Genomic DNA, 23,310 nt, shown 5'->3' with positions numbered 1-23,310 from the left:
ATACCATCACAATCAAGTACACATTCATATTAATAAGCTTCACTAAATATTATCACATTCACCCCAGGGAATGGATCTGTGCTTATAATAATCAAAATTCTCATTCCCCAAGAATAGAATATAATCGTGTCTTAAGCCTATCAAATTATGATAGGTTATATATCTTATAACCTCTTTCATCATATTACTACTTTAGGAGAAAATTGAGGCATACATATGATGTAGAGAATTTTTCTCTAGCATATCTTATAATCATAATAAGCATGTGAAAATATTATCAATTTTGATGATTATTATCATATTGTCTCTTCACGCTTATATTTGTGCATTCAATCACCTGTCTTCTTTCAACAATGAAGCAAGTTGTCAACTTTTAGATTTATGCTACCATATTCACTTCTTGGAATAGAGCATATTAATGGGATATGTTTCATGACCTTTTGTTAAATACCCATGATTTTGCCTTAGCCATTATAATATCATCAATATGATATATTGAGATTCAAACTCAACATCTTATCCATATAAAAGCATTTTAGGCATGAATCGATGGAACTTGAACCCAACATATCATCATCCTTTTTGATAATATTGTTCTTGAGGAATAAATTTAAAATATAAATAGTTCCAAACCAATTATTTTTCCTCAAGTCCAATAATAATTATATTATTAGTAGCAAAAGATAAATAATATAAGAAATTACTAACCATGAAATCCTTAAGATTTAGAATCTCACCTTGTTTGACAGAGTCTCGTGCTGATAATGTGTTATAAAATAATAAAGAACAAGAAGAAGAGTAGAGAGAATAGAGAGAGTGATTCTTATTTCTTGAGAATAGAGAGAGTGATTCTTATTTCTTCTCTTGAGGGATGATATTGATTGATTATACAATGAATAAAACCCCTCTATTTATAGGAAAAAAATACTCCTAGTTTCTGACTAAAAGACATATACTTCAAATCCTAATAGGTATCAACTAGATCTTATTAGATCTTGATAGACATTCACTATAATGTAAATACATTTATAACAAATATACATTTTACTTGTACCTAGTTGTTTAATGTTCGATAAACTTATTTTTACTCCATAATTCCCAAATTATTGATCTTTTAGATCTCAATTAAGTGCTTTACAATTGCTACGAATATTTTTGTTCTTGCCCGTCTTCACACCAACTCGACCCAATTTAGTCATTACGTTCACGAATACAGTTTTGAAAGCTTCACAATTGCTAAGTCACAAATCAACCGTGCCTCTAGACCGTTGTTCTGTAAAAGTAAGACTAGTTTTTAACGACTTTTATTGTGAAGGATTAAAAAATAAAGCCACCTACACTGGGGTCATCCCATGTAATTTTTTCTGAAAAGTACATGAGATGCGGGAAGTTCGACTGAGATGGTTCATACATGTGATGAGGTGGGGCACAGATGTCCCGGTTCGTAGGTGTGAGAAGCTAGCTTTGGATGATTTTAGGCGGGGTAGGGGTAGGCCAAAGAAGTACTGGAAAGAGGCGATTAGGCGGGACATGGAGCAGTTACAGCTTACTGAGGACATGACCCTAGATAGGAAGATCTGGAGGACGCGAATTAGGATAGAAGACTAGCGTCAGTTTGGATCGCTAGTGTAGGGTATTACTTGGTGGATGTATTATTCTTGCTAAGACACCTTGTTTTATGCTCTATTACAATTTTGTTTACTTTTCTTTGGTCACTATTACTTGTGAGTGTCGTATTTATGTTATGTCATCTTGTTCCATGCGTTATTATGGATTTGATTATTATTCCTTGTCTTGAGCCGGGGGTCTATCGGAAACAACCTTTCTATTTCTTTGGAGGTAGTGGTATGGACTGCGTACATCTTACCTTCTCCAGACCCCACTATGTGAGAATACACTGTTTATTGTTGTTGTTGTTGACCCCCATAGTGGGTTGTCTTGTTTTTTTGTCCTCCATATGAAAGTCCTTAAATGAGAACTTCCCTCATTTTTATGTATAGAATAAACACATTTTTGATCCTTTACACTTAGAATATTTTTAGACTTTTCATGCTTATTTGTTTCTTAACTTCTATATTTGTCTCTTTCTTCCTTTTTATTCTCTTTTTAAATTTTTCTTGTATTTATTATTTTTTCCCTATTTTAATTCATTTGTCTCAACCTTTATTTTTCTTTTATTTTCTACATTTTTCTTCTTGATTTTTTTCACAAATATTATTTATTTTTTCTGATTTTTTTTAAACTTACTTGTCTCAACCTTTACTTTTCTTTTCTCTCAACCTTTACTTTTTTTTTTTTTTTTGTTTATTTTTCTTTTTTTTTTCTTCTTCTTTTTTATTTTTTTTCTCAAACTTTATTTTTTTTTGTTGCTCATTTTTATTTTTTCGCAATCTTTATCTTTATCTTTATCTTTTTTTTTTTGGGTTTATTATTCTTCTCTTCTTTTTTTTTTCTTGACCTTTAATTTTTCCTTCTCTCTTTTTTTTTCTCAATCTTTATATTTTTTTTTTTTTTTACTCTTTTTTCTTTTTTCTCAACCTCTATTATATTTGTTAATGAATAAAAAGTTGGATAATCCATAAAGATGATTTTCTTTTTTTTTATACATCGAAGTAAATTTAAGGATGTGACTTGTTGTTTGGAAGTCCTTAGAGATAACTCTTGTATTTAAGACAAGATTTATAGAATATATCATAAATCATGACACAATGTGGTAGTGTTAACTCTTGCCCGTGGGACATAACATATTGTTTGAAAATTATTGGGTTAAGTCTTGCCTTTGAGCTAAGAGTTATAAAACATCTCATAAATCAAGACACAGAGTGGAGTATTAACTCTTGTCCATAGGGCATAACTTGTTGTTTGAAAGTTCTTGGGTTAGGTCTTGCCTCTAAGGCAAGAGTTCTAGAGCATTACATAAATCAAGACATAGTGTGGTAGTGTCAACTCTTGCCCATAGAGTGTAACTTGTTGTTTGAAAGTTCTTGGGATAAGTCTTGCCTCTAAGGCATGAGTTATAAAACATCTCATAAATGAAGACAGAATGTGGTAGTGTCAACTCTTGTCCGTGGGACGTAACTTATTTTTTGAAAGTTCTTAGCCTAAATCTTGCCTATCAGGCAAAAGTTATAGAACTTCTTATAAATAAAAACACAATATGGTCGTGTCAACTCTTGACCATGGGGTGTAACTTAGTGTTTGAAATTCCTTGGGATAAATCTCGCCTCTAAGACAATAGTTATAGAGCATCTTATAAGTCAAAACACAATAAGATAGTGTTAGCTCTTTCCCATTGTACGAAACTTTTTGTTTGAAAATTTCTGGGCTAAGTCTTGCCTCTAAGGCTAGAGTTATAAATATCTCATAAATTAAAACACAATATGGTAGTGTCAACTCTTATCCGTGGAGCTTAACTTGTTGTTTGACAATCATTAGGTAGTGTAACTTGTTGTTTTACAGTCATTGGGATAATTCTTGTCTCTAGGTAAGAATTACAGAATATCTCATAACTAAAAACATAATGTGATAGTATTAACTCTCGCCTATGGTACGTAACTTGTTACTTAAAAGTCATTGGACTAAGTATTGCCTCTAAGGCAAGAGTTATAGAGCATCTTATAAATAAAAATATAATGTGTTAGTGAACTCTTGTCCATGGGATGTAACTTATTATTCGAAAATCATTGGGCCATGTCTTGACTCTAAGGCATGATTTATAGAGAATCTCACAAATCAGGACACAATGTGGTAGTATAACTCTTGCTAATAGGGCTTGTTGTTAGGAAAGAATGAAAAAAAAAAAGAAATAAATAATAATAAAATTTAAAAAAAAAACATAAAGAAAAAATATTTAAAAAAATACAAAAAAATCAAAGAAAATAAAAAGGTGTAATGATCCTCACGGTCATTTTCCTTGTTTTCATACATTTTTGAGATCTAGAGCTTTTCTGTAACCCCAAGTTATTTATGACTTGATGGGACTTATAGTTCGATTTTCGGGTGGTTCATTTGAGAATCTTAATAATGCCAAATGCATTATGAAATATTTAATCTAAATTGACATTTGGTAAAAATATAATTTATTACCTTTTTAAAATATTGTTGATGATAGTAAAATTCTTTAGTTATGGTATATCTCTATTATTTTATATATAGTTTTATACCTTATTAATATTTTAAGCAGAGATAATTAATCTAGATATGTAAAATATTATTATTATACAATAGCAGTTTTGTTAAAAATAAGTTTTTATTAATTATGATATATTCAAAATAGTATATTTATTTTACCATGAACTTATGCAATGTCCAAGAACGTGTGTATCATGAAGCTATCTAAAGGAGAAGGATTAAGTAGGGTGTGATTTTGACACCACGATGCCTACGTAGGACTTTGTCGAAAGGTGTGAGGTGACTAATTATTAAAAAATCTATAGAATTGGGTAAGTGGAAGTAGATAACCAATAAATTAATTATAGTGGCCAAACTGATGTACACGTTATATACATTATAAATCCATATTTCTCTACTCAATTTTCTTGCAAATTTCCAATCTTTCTTTAGCATTTGCATATAAATTTAGTACTGCTCCCATTTCGTTTACTGAGCATGTTAGAGGAGATTTGATTGGAAAATATTTTGGATGCTTTATTAGATCCGTGGAAAAGAATTAATTAACTACATCAAATAATTCAATCTCGGATTTTAGTAGGGTAATATTTGGAAGCTCCTCAGAGAGATTTTTAGCTTAGGCGTTCAGGTAAGATAGACTTACCCTACCTTTAGATTGAGCTTATTTACGGTAATTGAGTACTATTATGTAAGTTTTGGATAAACACTTGTAGTTTACGTATCACTTAATATATATATCATGCCTTATTTATCCGGTTAGGATCCCGTTCTAGTATATTTTGGTATCTTATCTTTTAGTGTAATATAGCATCTATAACTTTAGGATATGAAATTAAGTTATGGAACCTTGGATTCGTTCCTTTTTAATTAAGATATACGAATAGTTATTTAAATGTATTTTTAGTTTCGATTTAGGTTCAGCATATACTTTATTTCTGTCATTTATCATGAATCTGGTACCACTTTGACATTGGTTATGGTATGGTGTGGATTTTAATTTTACAGTTGGATATGGTTACTATGAGTTTCGGTTCGAGTCCGACATCTTGGTATTATGATTTGAGATTTCTTGTACTGATTACTATTGCTCTAGAAGATGTGATTCCTCTAAGTTTTGGTTCAAGTTCGTCATCTGATTATGATCTCTATTATATATCATATATGTGGCCTCTCGTTATTACCCACTAATTTCGATTTGAATCCGACATATGACCTTTTGTTATTATCCATCACTACTGGCTCAAGTCCGACATCTGGCCTTTTGTTACTACCCATTGGTGTTGGTGTTGGTTTGAGCCCGGTGCATTTTTTGATGGCTACTACAGTTTCACGGGGTTGGTTCGGTTATAGGTTGCTTACACTTTTCCTTCAATTATTTACTGTGTGTCCCACCAACTTATGGGAGCACGATTGGGTTAATTTTCTTCATCAATGTGTCTAGCGGGCTCATGGGGACCCAGTTAGATTATGTTTGATTTATCTTTTACTACTGCCTTATTTATCTTTTTGTATTGTGTATACATTTTTATTTATCGCATTACCATAGCTCGATAATTGATTACTTTTTATCCCTATTTATTGTTGACTTATATTAAATCCTTGTATTTTAGTATACTTTTCCTATATTGAGCCCAGTCGGTCAATGATGCCTACTGAGTACCCATTTCTTTGGTACTCATACTATATTTCTATATTTTTTTCCTGATGCAGATCCAAATATTAGCAGTGACATGGTTCCAACCTTTCAGTATTGATTCAGAGCAGGATAAGCTTGCTATCGTCCGAGGCTAACCCTCTTCTATCTATTCTAGTTTAGTGTTTATACTCGAGACTGCTTGTATATATTGTGTATATTTTAGATTCTGTCTAGTACTCTAGGTATTTTTTAGTAGTGGCTCAAGTACCGACTATACTAGGTCTCGGGAAGGATTCATTTGTATATTTGGTCCTTTTTCTCTCTCTCGTTTTAATATATTATATGTTATTCCTTTCTATTTATCACTTATCATTACTAATGTTATTATTAAATATAGTTATTTTTCTGGTTTTTGCTCGTTATCTATCGTTCTGGGTAATGGCTTGGCTTGCCTACTGGTGGGATAAGGTAGGCACTATCATGACTAGAGAAATTGAACGACAACTTAGTATTAGAGCTTAGGTTTTACTGGTATTATTGGTACTGGAGCCAATGTTTAGTAGAGTCCTATAGATCGATACAGAGACGTCTGTATCCTATCTTTGGGAGGCTAAGGAGCATTTTTAGGAAAAGATCTTATTTTCTTAATCCATTTTCGTGAGTTGGGTCTGAGTTGGTTGTTAATGTTTATTGATTCACTCTTTACATAGATGGCTAGGACACGAGATGTGGGAGACGGGGATCAAAACCTTGAGCCCGCTACTAGAAGTTTAGGTAGGGGTCGAGGTCAACCTAGAGGTCGGGGGCAGAATAGACCAGCAACTCCAGTTTGAGATTAGGCCAAGCATCCATCACCTGATCTTGACATAGCTTCTCAGACTGAGAGAGCTCCAGATATTCTGCCACCGCAGTATCAGTTGGGCTAAGAGGCAACCTAGGCTCCATATGATTTTATATCTTCTTCAGTTCTTTAGGATGCATTGGTACAATTATTGGGGTTAGTTGGTGGTCCATTGATCAATATAGCGCAACCAGCAGCATACAGTGGGGTTGATTAAGGGGCACAACCTGAAGCAACAGTGCCTAGGGTAGGGGTTCCTCTAGCACCAGTAGTCCCACAACCAGCATTATCCCACCAGTTATGTCTTTAGAAGAGAAGAAGATGCTGGGATGATTTTTGATATTGACTCTACCCAAGTTTTTTGGGACCCCAGGGGAGGATGCTTATGAGTTCCTATCCAATTGCGAGAAGCAGTTATGGAATTTGGGGTTGATTGAGTCGCGAGGAGTGGACTTTGTTTCTTATCAGCTAGATACAATAATAAGGAGGTAGTAGAGAGGTTGTCTTAATTATTGTCCAGATAGATGTCCACTAGTGACTTGGACTCAGTTCTTTGATGCTTTCTTGGGGAAGTATATGCCTCACAGCATGTGCGAGCGTCTTTGAGATGAGTTTGCCACTTTGCGATAGAGTTATATGTCTGTGGATGAGTATGAGGTAATATTTTATGAGTTAGCCATGCACAACATATGATTCTATGTATAGAGTATGAGCGAATTCAATGCTTTGTTAGGGGATTGAGATTACCACTTTGTAGGGTTATACAAAGTTTGGTAATTTTAAGGAACTTTTTTTCCTGAGATAATCAAGAATGTCAATTATAGAGAAGAGATGGAACGTGAGGCCTAAGGGGGTAGCAATAAGTGACCTTGTTACTATGAAAGTTGCAATGAAATCCACAATGATTCATAATTCAAAGGCTGAGGGTTTCACGGTAGGTACCCCTAACTGCTGCCTTCTCAATATCAGGGTCAGCCTAGTTGGCCAGTTTAGGCATCACTTTAGATATTAGACAGGGGTCAACCTAGTTATAATGTTTCTAGTAGTTAGAGTAGTAGTCAGCTGCATAGGGGTATTCAGTCAGGATCATTGAGTTAGGATGGTCAGTCTAAATCCACCAAACCTTCTAGAAAAATAGGGTGCCCAAGGCATATTATGACAGTGAGGTTGTTTGTCACTTTGCACGTGAGTGTACTTAGTGTAGTATGATTGAGCCTTCAGTTTAGACTCCATAGTTGATCAGATTAGCACTGCCACTAGCTAACGGTGGTCCACAAGATTATGAAGGTGGTCCCTAGGGTTATTAAGGTGGTCCTTAGGGAGGTAGGATAGGTGGTCAGATAGGAACCCAGTCCAGTAGTAGAAAAGGTCACTCGTATGCTGTACCAGGTAGACCAGAGGCTGAGGCTTTGAATGCTGTGATTACAAGTATAATTTCCATATGCCATTAGCAACTTTGTCTTTGTTTGATCCCGGATCCACATTTTCATAGATTTCTACTTATTTTGCATTGAGGATGGGTTTATGTTCAGAGTACTTATCTATGCCATTGCGTATAGCTACCTCCGTGGGTAATTCTTTAGTAGTGGATCAGGTATATAGATCTTGTTTGGTGATTGTTCAGGAGTTTGATACTCAGATTGATCTTATTTTCCTAGATATGGTAGATTTTGATGTGATTCCAGGCATGGATTGGCTATCTCCTTACCATGAGGTTTTGGATTATTTTGCTAAGATTATTACCTTACCCTTGCCTGGCGTACCCCCGGTTATGTGGAAGGGTTTTGTTAGCTGTGTGTTGATAGGGATTATTTCTTATATTTGACCTAGGAGACTGATATTGAGGGGTTAAGATTTATTTTTTGCATATGTTTGGGATGTTAGTGATGAGGGTCCATCACTTGACTCCGTCCTTATTGTTCGCAATTTTCCTGATGTGTTTTTGACCAACCCACCTGGCCTTTCTCCTTAGCCTGATATAGAATTTATTATTGACCTCGAGCCAAGTACTCGACCTATTTCTATGGCTCTATATTATATGGCTTCTGCTGAGTTGAAGAAGTTGAATAGTCAACCTCAAGATCTCTAGGTAGGGGCTTTATCAGACTGAGTGTGTCACCATGAGGTGCTCTAGTTCTATTTTTGAAGAAGAAGGATGACTCTTTGTATATGCGTATCGACTACAAGAAGTTGAATAAAATGACTATAAAGAATAAGTATCCTATGCCTCATATCAATGATTTATTTGACCAACTTCAGGGTGCAATAATGTTTTCTAAGATAGATTTGAGGTCTGGTTACCATCAGTTGAGGGTTAGGGTTGTGTACACCCCTAAGACAGCCTTCAGGACTCGTTGTGGCCATTATGAATTCCTGGTGATGTCTTTAGGATTGACCAATGCCCTAACATCTTTTATGGATTAGATGAATTATGTGTTCAATTCATATTTGGACTCTTTTATGATAGTATTTATTGATGACATTCTGATCTATTCAATGAGTAGGTAGGAGCATGAGTAATATTTGATAACTATGCTCCACACTTTGAGAGATCATCAGCTTTATGCCAAGTTCTCAAAGTGCGAGTTCTAGTTTTTTTTCTGTAACTTTCTTGGGGCACGTAGTGTCTAAGAATGTATTATGGTGGACCCAATGAATACTAAGGCTATTCCTTGTTGGGATAGGCCTACGTCACCTACTGAGGTACGCTGTTTGTTGGGTTAGTAGGTTACTATACATGATTTATTGAGGTTTTTTCTTCTATTGTTAGCCTATATGACTAGATTGACAGGAGGGAGTTTCTATTTCAGTGGTTTGCGAGTTGTGAGGCAACCTTTTTGAAGCTCAAGAATTTGCTTACTCAACATCTATTCTAACTCTTCCAGTTGAGGGCGAGGGTTTTACTATTTATTATGATGTATCTAGTGTTGGTTTGGAGTGTGTTCTAATGCAGTGGGGTTGTTTTATTGCATATGGATCAAAGCAGCTAAAGGTGCATGAGCTCAACTACCTCACTCGTGACTTGGAGTTAGCACTGGTAGTGTTTGCACTTAGAATATGAAGACATTGTTTGTATAGGGTTTGCTGTGAGATATTTATTGATCAATGCAGTCTTCATCATATTATGACCGAGAAAGAGCTTAATTTGAGGCAGTGTAGATGGATTGAGTTTTCGAAGGACAATAATATCTCTATTCTCTACCATTCGGGTAAGGCGAATGTGGTAGCGGATTCGTTAAGCCGGAAGTCACTGAGAATGGGTAGCTTAGCTTTTATTTTAGTTTCTCAGCGGTCATTGGTGTTGGACATCAAATGCTTAGCTAACTTAATGGTTCGTCTGGATATTTCTAACCCTCAGAGGATCATTGCTAGTGTTGAGGCCAAATCTGCCTTATTGAAGCAGATTCAAGTCATTAGTTTGAGGATAACACACTTTATAACATTCATGGTAGGTATTAAGAGGTGAGTGTAGGAGGGCTACCTTAGATTCTGAGGGTATCCTAAGGTTTGATGGTCGTATTTGTGTTCCAAGGGTTGGATATTTGATTCAGTTGATTCTTTGCAAGTCTTCTAACTCTAATTAGTCTATTCACCCTAGGACGGCTAAGATGTATAGGGATTTAAGGTAGCATTATTGGTAGAGTGGTATGTAGAGAGATATAACAGGGTTTATGGCTCGATGCCTTTATCAACAAGTAAAGGCTGAGTATCAAGGACCTAGTGGATTGCTTCAGTAGTTACCCATTCCATAGTGGAAAATGGGAGCAATTTATGATGGATTTTATAGGTGGGTTGCCTTACATTTCCCGTGGTTTCGATAGTATATGGGTCATCATGGATCGATTGACCAAGTCTGAATTTTTTCTCCCCGTTTGAGTATCCTATAGTGCCGAAAGGTTAGCCCATGTTTATATTCAGGAGGTAATTTACTTACATAGGGTACCTCTTTCAAACTGAGGCTCTTAGTTCACTTCTAGTTTCTGGAGGATGTTTCAGGAGAAGTTGGGTACCCAAGTTTACCTTAGTACTTTTTTCTATCCCCAGACTGATGGGCAGTCAGAGCGGACTATCTAGGTCTTGGAGGACATACTCTGCGCTTGTTTGTTGGATTTTTGGGGGTCAATGGGACCAGTTTCGACCTTTGGCGAATTTTACATATAATTAAAACTATCATTTGAGTATTTAAATGGCACTATTTAAGGCATTGTATAGTATATGATGTCATCTCTTGTTGGTTGGTTCATGACTTCTAAGGTTAGTTGTCATGCCACAAATTTGCTTTATGAGTCATTGAATAGAGTTCGGGTGATCCAGGACAGGCTTCAAGCAGCTCATATTAGAAAGAGGAGTTATGCTGACCATAAATGTTGTCCATTGATGTTCATAGTTGGGGATATGGTCTTCTTCAGAGTATAGCCTATGAAGGGCGTGATGAGGTTTGGGAGGAGGGGCAAGCTTAGCCTAGGTATATTGAACCCTTTCAGATTCTACAAACTGTTGGGGAGGTAGCTTATGTTTTGGCATTGCCTCTTTCCTTCTCAGGAATCCACCCAGTGTTCTATGTATCTATGTTATGATGGTATATTCTAAATAATTTGTACGTGCTTCGGTGGGACTCAGTTCAGTTTGATGAGAGGTTGGCATTTGTAGAGAAGCCAGTGTCCATTTTGGAAAGAAATGTCAGTCGATTGCGCTCTAGGGATATTCTGGTAGTTAAGGTTCAGAGGCATCACCGTCCAGTTGAAGAGGCGACTTGGTAGACTGCGCATGATATGCGCGCCCAGTATCCCTACTTGTTTGAGCCTTCAGGTATTTACTTATCCTTTACTTTCGCGGACAAAAGTCCTTTTAGTAGTGGATGTTGTAATGATCCTCACAGTCATTTCCTTTTTTTCATACATTTTCGATGTCTAGAGCTTTTCTATAACTACCCCAAGTTATTTATGACTTTCTGGAACTGATAGTTTGATTTTCGGGTGGTTCGTTTTTGAATTTTAGTAATGCCAAATATATTGTGGAATATTTAATCTAAATTTACAATTGTAGAAATATAATTTATTACCTTTCAAAAATATTTTTGATGTTGATAAAATTCTTTAGTTATGGTATATCTCTATTATTTTATATACATTTTTATACCCTATTAATATTTTAAGTGAAATAGTAAATCTACATATGTTAAAATATTATTGTTATACAATAGAGATTTTATTAGAAATAATTTTCTATTAATTATAATATATTCAAGAAATTATATTTATTTTACCGCGAATCTATGCAATGTTGGAGAACGGTCGTGTCACGAACCTATCTAAAGGAAAAAGATTAAGTAGGGTGTGGTGTTGACACCACAACACCTACGTGGAACTTTGTCAAAGGGTGTTAGGTGACTAATTAGTTAAAAGTCTATAGAATTAGGTAAGTGGAAGTAGATAATCAATATATTAATTATAGCGGACAAATTGATGTACGTGTTATATACATTATAAATCCATATTTATCCACTTAGTTTTCTTGCAAATTTCCAATCTTTCTTTGACATTTGAATATAAATTTTGTACTGCTCCCATTTCTTTTACTGAGCATGTTAGAGGAGATTTGGTTGAAAAATATTTTGGATGCTTTATTAGATTCGTGGAAGAGAATTAATTATTCACATCAAATATTCAAGCTCGGATTCTAGTAAGGCACTATTTAGAAGCTTCTCAGAGAGGTTTTTAGCTTTGGCGTCCAGGTAGACTAGACTTGCCCTACCTTTAGATTGAGCTTATTTATGGTAATTGTGTACTATTATGTTGATTTTCGATAAGTACTTGTAGTTTGCGTACTTTTTAATATATATATTGTTAGGACCCCGTTCTAGTATAATTTGGTATGTTATCTTTTTGTCTAATATAACATCTATAACTTTAGGATGTGTAATTAACTTGCGGACCCTTGGATTCGTCCCTTTTTAATAAAGATATATGAATGGTTATTTAAATGTATTTTTAGTTTTGATTTAGGTTTAGCATATACTTTATTTCTGTCATTTATCGTGAATTATGGTACCACTTTGACATTGGTTATGGTATGATGTGGATTTAATTTTACAGCTGGGTATGGTTACTATGAGTTCTGTTTCGAGTTCGATATTATCTTATTATGATTTGGATGTTCTGGTACTAATTATTGTTGTTCTGGGAGTTATGGTTACTCTGTGTTCCAGTTCCAGTCTGGCATCTAATTATGAGTTCTGTTGTATATCATCTATTTCGCCTATCATTATTATCCACTATTTCCAGTTCAAATTCGGCATATGGCCTCCTGCTATTATCCACCACTATCGGTTCAAGCCCCGTCTGGCCTCTTGTTACTACCCATTGGTGCCGGTTCAAGCTCGGTGTATTTTTTGATGGCTACTATCGTTTCAAGGGGTTAGTTCGTTATAGGTTATTTACACTTTTTCTTCAATTATTTCATGTGTTTCCCACCAGCTTATAGGGGCACGATTGGGTTAATTGTCTTCTTCAGTGTGCCTAGTGGGTTTACGAGGGCCAGTTAGGTTATGTTTGATTTATATTTTATTATTGCATTATTTATCTTTTTGTATATCTTATACATATTCCTTTATCGCATTTGCGTAGCTCGATAGTACTTTTCTATCCCTGTTTACTGTTGACTTAGATTACAACCTTTTAATTTAGTATATTTTTCCTGTATTAAGTTCAGTGGGCCGATGATGCCTGTTGAGTACTCATTTCTTTGGTACTCATACTATACTTCTGCATCTTTTTTTTATTCAAATCCAAATACTAGTAGTGACGTAGTTCCTACCTTTCAGTGCTCATTCAGAGCAGGGTGGGTTTGCTGTCGTTCGAGGCTGATCCTCCTCTATTTATTCCAGTTTAGTCTTTTATACTCGAGACTTCTTGTATATATTATGTATATTTTGGATTTTGTCTAGTACTTGGGGTATGTTTCAGTAGTGGCTCTAGTAACGACCTTACTAGGTCTTAGGAGGGATTCATTTGTATATTTGGTCCTTTTTTCTCTCTCATTTTAATATATTATATATGGTTCCTTTCTGCTTACCACTAATCATTACTACTATTATCATTATGTATAAGAGAAAATGCTTTATTTCACCCTAGAACTATACCCAAAACGGCTGAGACACACCCCAACTTAAAAGGGGTCCTATTACCCCCTGAACTAATTAAAAGTATAATTTTGACACCCTTAGTGCCTACGTGGCACATACGTGACATAACACACTAAAGGGTCCACGTAGGCACACGTGTGTGCTACGTTGTAATGCCCGGAGTATGTACCCCGAACGCTACACGGTGCTTGTAATCCCGAGGGACCATAAGCTAACCCATGACTGGTACCTGCTACAATAACTAAACAATAATACTGAATAATATGCGGAATTAGTAGGAAACATGCCATAAAGTTCAATCTGAAAATAATACTGAATGCGGTATTAAATACCAAAACTGAACAAAGTACTAAAATCTGAATAACTATCTGAAAACACTCTTGTCTGGGAAGCCTCTAACTATCTGAACTGTGGAGTTGATAGGACAAGTCCCCAACTAACTCTGTCCACTGACATAAACTGAAATACTGTAAGTAGTAATCATGTCCTCGAACTAAGAGGACTCACTACTACGCCGAATGATGAAAGTCTTATCTACTGAGGGTGCTCTGGAGCTCGTGCATCGGAACCTATGATATAAGATATCATAGTGCAAAAAAAAAGTATGCGTCAACACTTTGAATATACTGGTATGCTCAGTAAGGTAGGCTGAAATGCATGGGCTCATATGCATGAACAATAACAACTGGATAACATGAGTATGATTGAATAAGAGTACACGCATGAATACGTATACCGTAACTAAAATCGTGATAACAATGAACACTGAGTCTGAATACTGATCAACTAATTTATTGGATAACTGATACTGTACTATGGATAACTGGATGACTGTATCTGACAGTTCTGAATTTTGAGGAACTATACTGAGTTTCGTACTAAGCTGAGTTAGGTCACTATATCTGATAGTCCTGAACCCATAGAACTGAATTGAGTTCTATTCTGAGACTGAGACTGAAACTGAGACTGTGGGAGGAAATCATATAACCAACATGCCCCTCTCTAAATTAATTGGTGCCCAACCTGTAACCCCAATTGGAAGCTTTCTGATAGGAAGCTCTTTTGTCAACCCTCACTAGCAGGATAACTCAAACGAGAAGTATCAACCCTTAAAATGTCTGGCAGGATGATACCTCAACCTACACTGGCTATGTAATTCTATAACGCAAGGATTGCTGCTAAGGGTCAAACCCTCAGTTGATAGGAATACCCCCATCCCTGGGTTAACTCGGTGCTGAATCCTACTCCCAATTGAAATAGACCCTGAGTTGATTTCTAGTATGTACTAGGCTAGACTGAACGGTTACTGATATTATTTTTTAGTTGAACCGAATTGAGTTCACTAAGTTCCGTTGACTGATGGAATTCTACTGGATTCTGTTAACTGATAGAGTTTACTGAGGTCTGAACTGAATACCGGGTTAGACTGAACTACTACTGAATCTACTAAGTTTTCCTGAGTTCTGTAACTAACTGAGAGTACTACTAATCGTGATATGACTGATACTGTTCTACGACTGACCATGGCTCTAGGTAATCAGCTAAATTGTCGGGTATAATTACCCCTAGGACTTGATAGAATAAATTAAGAGACATGGCATAACTTGAAGCATGTAAACTAAACATTTGATCATTCTTCATTCACTGAGGCATTTTAACAAACACTTGAATGATACAACTTGCACATAGGCTATCTTGACATGATTTCATTCTCTTAATATTTCACATGAACAATTCATCAAGCACTTGGTGAGCATAATATATGCACATAACTTTGAACAACAAGTGGGTATCATGATTGAATTCAAAATCTCATAATTCAAGGGTTTAACATGGATTTACACACATGAAAATCAATTACATGTGAAACATGTAATAAAACATGTATTAGGAACCAAATCCAAACATCAATCATGAATACACTTTAATTCCAACCTTGGAAATCATAAAATTAACTACTTGAAGTTTCAAAAGAGATTCTTGGACTCCAAGGGTGGAAGGAACCCTTGGATGAACACTTCACATATCTTAAGTTAAGGAATTTTTGAAAGTTTATGGTTGAATCTTTAGTTCTTGATTTGAAACTTGAGCACCTAGGGTTTTGTTCTTGAGCACCTAGGGTTTTGTTCTTGAGCAATTTTGAGAAAAGATGAATTTAATTGATCTCCAAGGTGATTAATTTCATATTTTGGGGGCTGAAAGACGTGGAAAAAAGACCCAAATACCCTCAAGAATGCGGTTTTTTAATGACTGGAAACTGGGCTACCGACGCGCAGTTCAACGCGGTGCGTTGATGCCATCGACGCGATAGCCAACGTGTCACGCCATGTTTGCGTCAATTTACTGGACTTGGACGCTGGTAGCTAGGGAAAATATTAATCAACGTGATAGTTGATGCGGCGCACCAAGATCGCATTGATCCACTATTTTAATATTCCAAAGGAGCTTCAAACGAAGTCCGAAAAATCCAAAACTTGTTGGAAAATACCTATGGACATTCCTGATCATGAATCAACCTAAACATCTACATTTAATGGACGTAAAGGTTGCAAAATAAGATTGCCAACCTTCGTAGGCTAAAATTACACTAAGTCTGAGTACTTAGTTAAAATATTCTAAGTCTGGGACCCCCTTGACAAGCCTAAAGGACCGAATTAAGCTTAGGATTTTGCGGGGTGTTACATTATCTCCCCCTTAGGAATATTTGTCCTTGAATGGGACTGGTGAGACTGAGAACACTGACAGACTGACTTACTTACTCGACATCAACATCTGGAACATGACTAGATGACTGATATTACTGGTATTCTGAATTATCATTTTGAACATGCATATCTGATGCATGGATATAGTTGAACATGATTCATGAATGCATGACTGGGATTTTTGATAAACGGAATCTATATACTGAACATACATATCTGATGCATGGATACGTGACTAAAATGGATCATTAACATATAACTGAACATGCAATGATAACTAATACCAAGTTTGTAACTGAAATTTAAACATGGAACCGAATAATCTTAAGAAAACTATTACATTGAGTTAAGTCTGGATTAGAGGAGAATAGATGAGGATACTTGGTTCACATGTCTGCATCTGATTCCCAAGTAGCTCCCTCAACAAAATGATTCCACCAAAGAATTTTGGCTTGAGGAACTTCTTTGTTCCTCAGTCTGTGAATCTGATAGTCAAGGATTTCAATTGGGATCTCTTCATAAGAGAGGTTGTTCTGAATACCTGTGCCCTCAATAAGGAATATGACTGCTGGGTTACCTATACATTTCTTTAGTAAGGAGAAATGGAACACTGGGTGAACTGAAGATAAATCTGAAGGTAACTCAAGCTGGTAAGCTACCTTTCTGAAACGGCTGAGGATTCGATAAGGACCAACATATCGGGGACTGAGTTTCCCTTCTTTTCCAAAATGCTTCACTCTTTTCATAGGAGAGATCTTTAAGTACACATGGTCACCAATCCAAACTCGAGATCCTTTTTGCGCACATCTGCGTATGATTTTTGCTAGCTCTGAGCTGTCTTAAGCCTTTCCCTAATTAACTAGACCTTCTCTAAGGCATCAAACACCAAGTCAGCCCCTATCACTGCAGCCTCATCCACTTTAAACCAATCAATGGGTGATCTACACCTGCTCTCATAAAGCGCCTCTAATGGAGCCATCTGAATACTAGAGTGAAAGCTGTTGTTATATGTGAACTCAATAAAAGGCAAGTGGTCGTCCCAACTGCCTTTAAAGTCTATCAGACATGCTCACAATATATCTTCTAAGGTCTAAATGGTCCTTTTTGCTTGACCATCTATCTGAGGATGAAAGGCTATACTGAGATGAACTCGGGTACTAAGACCCTTTTGGAATGCTTTCCAGAAATAAGAGGTGAACTGGGTACCTCTATCTGAAATAATAGACAATGGAACACCGTATAATCTGACTAATTCCCTAATATAGAGTTTGGCATAATCCTCGCCTGAATAGGAGGTATGAACTAGAAATAAATGAGCTGATTTGGTCACCTGTCAACAATGACCCAAACTGAATCATGTTGACGACGGGTATGAGGCAAACCCATCACAAAGTCCATGTTGACTTATTCCCATTTCCAGGTGGGAATACTAAACTCCTGAATGGACCCACTAGGCTTCTGATACTCAATCTTAACCTGCTGACATGTTGAGCACTTAGCCACAAACTCTGCAATGTCTCTTTTCATCCCACTCCACCAATAGATCTCCCACAAATTACGGTACATCTTGGTGGCCCCTAGATAAATAGAGTAGCACACACCATACACTTCTATAAGAATTCGCTGCCTCAAGTCATCTACACCTTTCACACACAGGCAACCATGACAACGCAATACACTATCTTCCCCTTGGGAGAAAACCTTTACTTTCTGATTTCTGACTGATTCCTTCAACTGGACTAGACTGGGATCTCTATCCTGCTTAACCTTTACTTTGGAAACTAGGGATGATTCTGAGCTACTCTGCACCCACACACTACCTTCTGCTAAATCGACTAAGCGAACACCTAGTCAGGCTAACTAATGAACTTCTTAAGCTAACTTCTTCTTAATATTCTCAACATGGGCAGCGCTACCCATAGACATTCTACTGAGAGCATCGGCCACTACATTGGCCTTGCCCGAATGATACTGGACACTTATGTCATAACCTTTCAACAATTCCAACCACCATTTTTGATGGAGGTTGAGGTCTTTCTGAGAGAACACATACTGCAGGCTCTTACGATTAGTGAACAAATCAACATGCACACCAGACAAGTAATGCCTCCAAATCTGTAAGGTAAAGATAACAAATACTAAATCAAGATTATGAGTAGGGTAGTTATTCTCATGGGTCTTAAGATATCTAGAGGCATAGTCTATAACCTTACCTCTCTGCATGACGATACAACCCACTTCAACTCTAGAGGCATCACAATACATAACAAAGCCATCAAAACTATCTGGTAGGGTCAAAATAGGAGTTGTTGTTAGTCGAGTCTTCAACTCCTAAAAACTCTTCTCATAGGATTCTAACCACTAGAATTTGACCTTCTTCGGAATCAATCTGGATATAGGGGATGCAATAGATGAAAACCCCTAAAAAAACCACCGGTAATAGCCGGCCAAGCTCAAGAAACTCCAGATATTTGATGGAGAAATGGGTCTAGGCTAGTTTCTTACTGCTTCGGTCTTTTGGGGATCAACTCTAATGTAATCACTGGAAATGATATGGCCAAGAAATGATACTGACCTTAGCCAAAATTCACACTTGCTGAGCTTGGTGAATAAATGATGATTCTGAGGATCTATGGTAGTATTCTGAGATGGTCTGCATGAATATGTTCACTACAGAAGTAAATAAGGATATCATCTATGAAGACTATGACGAACATGTCCAAGTACTGCTTGAATACATGGTTCATCAAGTCCATGAAAGATGCTGGGGCATTGGTAAGACCAAAGGACATGACTAGGAATTTGAAGTAACCATACCGAGTTTTGAAAGCTATTTTTGGGATGTTACATTCCCTGACTTTGAGCTGATGATAGCCTGATCTGAGGTCTATCTTACAGAAATAACTGGCACCTTGAAGTTGGTCAAACAAGTCATTGATTTTGGGAGAGGATATTTGTTCTTGATTATAACTTTATTTAACTGATGGTAGTCCATACACATTCTGAGAGAACTACAGTTTTTACACATGAATAACACTGGTGCGCCCCACGAAGACACACTAGTTCTGATGAATCCCTTATCTAAGAGATCCTTTAATTGTTCTTTTAATTCTCAAAGTTCTGTTAGAGTTATTCGGTATGGAAGAATAGAGATGGGCTGAGTATCTGGGAGAAGATCAATTCTAAAATTAATTTCCCTATTGGGAGGAACTCCTGGAAGATCTTCAAGAAACACATCTGGGAATTCACATACTACTAATACTGATTCAAGAGTAAGGGTTTCTGAACTAGAGTCCTGGACTCACACAAAATGGTAGACACATCCCTTAGATATCATATTTTTAGCCCAAAGGTAAGAATAAGTTGACCCCTAAGTGCTGAAGTACTACCCTTTCACTCTAGGACAGGTTCATTTAAAAACTAAAATTGAACAATTCTATTTCTGCAGTCGACTGAGGCATAGCAGGAATAAAGCCAATTCATACCGATAATGACATCAAAATCAGTCATCTTTAATTTGACTAAGTCTGCTAAAAAGACTTTTTGAGATACCATAATTGGATAGCTCCTATATACCCGCCGGGCTATGATAGATTTACCCGCTGGGGTAAAAATTGAGAAGGGCTCTGCTAGAATTTTAGGACTGACTCTGAAATCAACTGCTATATATGGAGTAACAAAGGACAAAGAAGCTCCTGGATCTATCAAAGCATAAACATGCAAATGGAAAACTTGTAACATACCAATGACCACATCAGGAGAACTTTTCTGATTGTGTCAAAACTGAAAAGCATAGAGTCTGTTTGGGCGCTGCCCACCGGTGGCACTGGAAGAGGCATCCTAATGATTTGGGCAACCTGACTGAGCTGGGGGATGGTTATGATGACTCTGTGAACCAACTTGAAGACACTATCATACCTTGTAGCCTGGCTTGCCATATCTAAAACACATATTACTACCAGCTCTACAGATACCCTGGTGGTTTCTGCTATATTTCTGGCAAAAGGGGTTGGTTCGGGCACTGCTAACACTGCCCTGGGCTTAGGGCCCAATGCCCTATCTCGGTTTCCATCTCTAAATTTTGGCACTGGAGCACTGGCTGAGGAAGGAGCTGGAACTAAGACTTCGAGCAGAACTGAGAACGCTTTCCACCCTCTAACTTAGACTGAGCAAAACTAAAACTACCTATTCTCACTCTCTTATTCTCCCTTTTTTTCTCAATTCTTGGCCTCCTCTATCTGCTGAGCATAGACTATGACTTGGTTATGTCCATTTCCTTAATAAGCATTGCAGTCCTACACTCCTTGACCACGCTGCTAGACACTCTTGACACAAACTTACTCATCTTCTCTCTGCTATCTGCTACAATATGTGGGGCATATCTGGATAACTGAGTAAACTTGAGAGAATAATTTTGCACTGTTATATTACCCTACTTCAGGTTTATAAACTCAAAACCTTCTCTTTCCTCAACTCTAACGGAAGGTACCTACTTGAAAAGCAATTGCAAAATCTTCCCATTCTATGGGCCCTGCATTTGTAGCCTTTTCTGCCTTCCACTATTTGAACCATGAGTGAGCCATATCTTGTAACTAATATGCGGCTAACTCAGCGCACCCAACAGCAGTCACCCCTATGATATTAGTAACTTTCTGCACCTGATCAAGAAATTTCTAAGGTTCCTCATCTGACTTAGACCCTGTGAAAGATGGAGGGTTCATTTGGGTAAAGTATTGAATCCTGGCAGCAGCATTATTGGCCACTGGGTTGGACAAAACCATAGTTGGACGTTCATTTTGGGCTACTACAAGATAGGGTGGTGAAGGTTGCTCTGACTTTACGTGGGAGACATGCTCGCTCAAAGGATCTGGATGGATGGGCTGAGGGCCTGACTGATCTCTTGTTCTTCTTCCCCTAGTCCTCTTTGGAGGCATATTCTGTAAATGGAAGAGAAGCTAGGCTTAGAAATAGAGTGTAATTGAAGTTCATGCTCACTCGCATAACATGAATATTAAAATAAGGAAAATTGTTCCTAAGTCATCGCATAGCCTCCCATCCATAAGTGTGGCACACAATACACCCATGCACAAGACTCTACTAGATAAGGCTTCCAGACTTTCTAGGACTCTATTGAACCTTAGGCTCTGATGCTAAGTTTGTCACGCCCCGAGTCTGTACCCTGGACGCTACACGGTGCTCATAATTCTGAGGGACCACAAGTTAACCCATGACTGGTACCTGCTACAATAATTAAACAATAATACTGAATAATATATGGAATTAAGTGAAAACATGCCATAAGGTTTAATCTGATTTTATTAAATACCAAAATTGAACAAAGTACTAAAATCTGAATAACTATCTGAAAACACTCTAGTCTGGGAAGCCTCTAACTATCTGAACTATGGAATTGATGGGACAAGTCCCCAACTAACTCCGTCTACTGACATAAACTGAAAAACTGTAAGTAGTAATCATGTTCTCAAACTAAGTGGACTCACCACTACGCTGAATGCTGAAAGTCTAGTCTACTGAGGGTGGTCTGGAGCTCGTGTGTCAGAACCTATGATATAAGACATCATAGTGCAAAACGAAAGCATGCGTCACTACTTTGAATGTACTGGTATGCTCAGTAAGGTAGGCTAAAATGCATGAGCTCATATTTATGAACAATAATAGCTGGATAACATGAGTATGACTGAATAGGAGTACATGCATGAATACGTATACCGTAAATGAAATTGTGATAACACTGAACACTGAGTTTGAATGCTGATCAACTAATTTACTAGATAACTGATATTGTACTATGGATAACTAGATGACTGTATTTGACAGCTCTTAATTTTGAGGAACTATATTGAGTTCCGTACTAATCTAAGTTGGGTTACTATATCTGATAGTCCTGAACCCGTAGAACTAAACTGAGTTCTATTCTGAGACAGAGACTAAAACTGAGATTGTGGGAGAAAATCATCTAATCGATATACCCCTCTCTAAACTGATTAGGATCCAGCATGTAACTCCAGTTGGAAGAATATCAATACCGTGCCACGGGTAGAGATAAACTGTGAGTTAACCCTCTCTGACTGGAAGCTCTTTCGTCAACCCTCGCTGGCAGGATAACTCAGAAGAGAAGTATCAACCCTCATAATATCTGGTAGGAAGATACATCAACCTACGCTGGATACGTAGTTCTATAACGTAAGGATTGCTGCTAAGGGTCTCAGCTGCAGGAATGCCCTCATCCCTGGGTTAATTTAGTGTTGAATCCTACTCCCAACTGAAATAGACCCTGAGCAAATTTCTTATCTGTACTAGGCTGTACTAAATGGTTACTGAGATTACTGTTTAGCTGAACCAAACTGAGTTCAATGACTGACAGAATTCTACTGAATTCTATTAACTGTTAGAGTTTACTGAGCTCTGAACTGAATACTGGGTTAGACTGAACTACTACTGAATCTATTGAGTTTTTCTAAGTTCTGTAACTGACTGAGAGTACTACTGATCGTGACGTGATTGATACTATTCTATGACTGACCATGGATCTAGGTAATCTACTAAATTATCGGGTGCAAGTACCCCCAGGACTCAATAGCATAAAATAAGAGACATGTCATAACTTGAAATATGTTATCTAAGCATTTGATCATTCTTCATTCATTAAGGCATTTTAATAAATACTTGCATGATACAACTTGCACATAGGCTATCTTGACATGATTTCATTCTCTTAATATTTCACATGAACAATTCATCAAGCACTTGATGAGCATAATATATGCACATAACTTTGAACAACAAGTGGGTATCATGATTGAATTCCAAATCTCACAATTTAAGTGTTTAA

The 23,310-nt window shown here is 36.9% G+C and overlaps 1 pseudogene; it reads right to left on the bottom strand.

The window, feature by feature from the left end:
- Window positions 1–1,121: 1,121 nt before the first annotated feature.
- The window catches only part of LOC107869010, a 149,488-nt pseudogene continuing 127,299 nt past the window's right edge, over window positions 1,122–23,310 (bottom strand).

The sequence above is a fragment of the Capsicum annuum genome, chromosome 4 (genome assembly GCF_002878395.1).
Source record: "Capsicum annuum cultivar UCD-10X-F1 chromosome 4, UCD10Xv1.1, whole genome shotgun sequence".
In the NCBI taxonomy this organism is placed as follows: domain Eukaryota; kingdom Viridiplantae; phylum Streptophyta; class Magnoliopsida; order Solanales; family Solanaceae; genus Capsicum; species Capsicum annuum.
This window is presented reverse-complemented; position numbering and strand designations above follow the sequence as displayed.